Source organism: Emydura macquarii, unplaced genomic scaffold, assembly GCF_026122565.2.
Source record: "Emydura macquarii macquarii isolate MOO-44397 ecotype Brisbane River unplaced genomic scaffold, CSIRO-AGI_Emac_v2 contig_1348, whole genome shotgun sequence".
NCBI lineage: Eukaryota > Metazoa > Chordata > Testudines > Chelidae > Emydura > Emydura macquarii.
In genome coordinates, this window is record NW_027131485.1 from 20,735,740 (window position 1) to 20,737,848 (window position 2,109).

Consider the following 2,109-nt stretch of genomic DNA (forward strand, 5'->3'; position numbering starts at 1 on the left):
GAGGAAAGTGGTGACCCAAATCTTAATGAGGCGGGAAGGAGGTCACCTAGTCCCACCCAGGGGTCCCCACAGCCTCCCTCATTTGGGGGAGGGGATGCTGAGTCTTGTCCAGGCCCTATAATGCTGCTATCCCTGACGTTCAGCAGCCAGGAGTCTGGCCCCAGTGGTGTGATTGTTTTAAAGATGAAACCCTGGGTTTGAGTTTTTGAACTTCCTCTCTCTGTGATACTCTCACAGTTGCCAACAGTGGAAAATTTATAGGTGTGAGACCCTTCACAGCTTCCCTCATGGGGACTGGGGAGAGGGAGAAGAGACTAAACAGACCTTCCCACCCACAGGAAAGGAAGAATGAAGGCAATCTATCCTAGGTACTAACCACATGCTCCCCTCTCCCTTCGTGTGGCAGTAAATTGCAGAGTTAAGCTGAATGAGGCAGTTCACACTCCTTGAAGCTATTGTTTCAGGCTGTCTGCAGAATCAGCCAGGCATCGGTGACTCGGCCTCGGTTATTCGGTCATGTTTTCAATTTTTTCTTTGCATCGGGGATAGAAATATATTTTTAATGAAAGCTAAATATATTGACCTCAATCTCTTATGTAGGAAGAAGCAACTGCCCAGACTGTCCTTCAAGAGCAAGAGGAGACTCCCCCAGAGTTGCATTTAATGGTGGGTGAGGAGGAAGCACATGTCTTTGACTTGCCACAAAACTTGACAGGGTGAGGTACAAGGGGAAGCTATAACCTTGCCTTCAGTCTCCTGCAATATAAATGCAACTTTTTAGACCTTCCCAACTTGGGAAGGAGTCCTCTCCAGACTTGCCCAAATCTCCCCCTGGGAGGGCATGAAAGGAGAATTCTGCCTTAGCATGGGGTCATGACCCAGGCTTCTTTGGGCAGATAGAAGACCGACACACATTATCCTACAGCTCCTTCATTTATAGTATATGGAAGTGTGGGAGGTGCCCCAAATCTCCTTTATTTGGAGTGGGAAGTAATCCTCCAAACTTGCCCCAAATTCAGCTTTTTCTCCTTCCTTCAGGTGGTGGTCATTGACCAGACCTGTTGGATCAGATGTCTGCTGTGATCTGGCAAATTCTCTCTAGGATTGTGTATTCCAAACTGTTGCACATTACCAGCTCTGTGGTAAATTGGATTTTTTTTTTAAATTAAAAAAACCCTGCATGGGTATTATGCCTTTCTCAAATTATTTCCCTACCATACTCCACTTATTTAATTTTCCTATTAATACAGATGCACTTGCTCTTTATTACACCAATATTGGTATTTTTTGTTATCAGGCAGTACATGATAATCTTAAAAATTCCTTAATTTAAATTATTTTATAACATCCTAGTCTTATTTTAACTTACATTGCCAAGTCATTCACCATAAGAGGGAGAGAACTGCCAAAAAAAAAAAAAAAAGTAATGGAAAACTGGGGAATCTCCCTCCAACTGTGCAAGATTAGTAGGTCTGCAGTACAGATCTTCAGACAGTGATCATGTCTGTGACATATGGATGGGTGAATGAATTTTAAGTAAGGATCATCTGCTGTTGTTGAAGGAAAGGGAAGCTGCATATCTTTGTTGTTTAAGAAAAGAATAGGATGGCTGGTACTGTAAGGTAGCAGATCGCTGGAGAGTTCTATAAAGATGCTGAGAAATGTCAGTTTAAAATGAGTGACACCATAAAGAGTGAAATTTTAAATGTCTCATTGAAATGCATTAGAAATGTTCTCATTAGCAACATGAGATTCTTAAAACTTAGCATAAATTAAGCCAGTATGAGTGATAAGTGATAGGTCTGCTTATCCTCTCAGGGCAATGTTTCACATAACAACAGAGCACTCTTTCTTGTGGAGAGTAGAAGCTACGCCATGAATGACTACATTTTTGTTGCAAGTGATACTGGTTTCATGGATTATATTTGAGTGTCATTAACTTTCCTAAGCATATTCAAAGTTTTACTACAGAAAACTGATGTGTGTACCTTTTGCACCTGAGCTTCTAAACTGAGATTTAAAGTTGTGAAACCTAAAACTGCAAATCACAGAGTTGTCTATCAGTGTGTCTGATGCTAGGCTTTGCAGATGCAAGACTCTGTGTTAGAT

General features: G+C 41.7%; 1 long non-coding RNA gene across 1 annotated transcript; it reads left to right on the forward strand.

Annotated features, from left to right (window-relative positions):
• The first annotated feature begins 45 nt into the window (after positions 1–45).
• Positions 46–1,198, forward strand: LOC137155215 (uncharacterized). Its single transcript, XR_010920388.1, has 3 exons — positions 46–368; positions 601–666; positions 1,039–1,198. It is a non-coding gene; the product is annotated as an uncharacterized lncRNA (long non-coding RNA).
• The last annotated feature ends 911 nt before the right edge of the window (positions 1,199–2,109 follow it).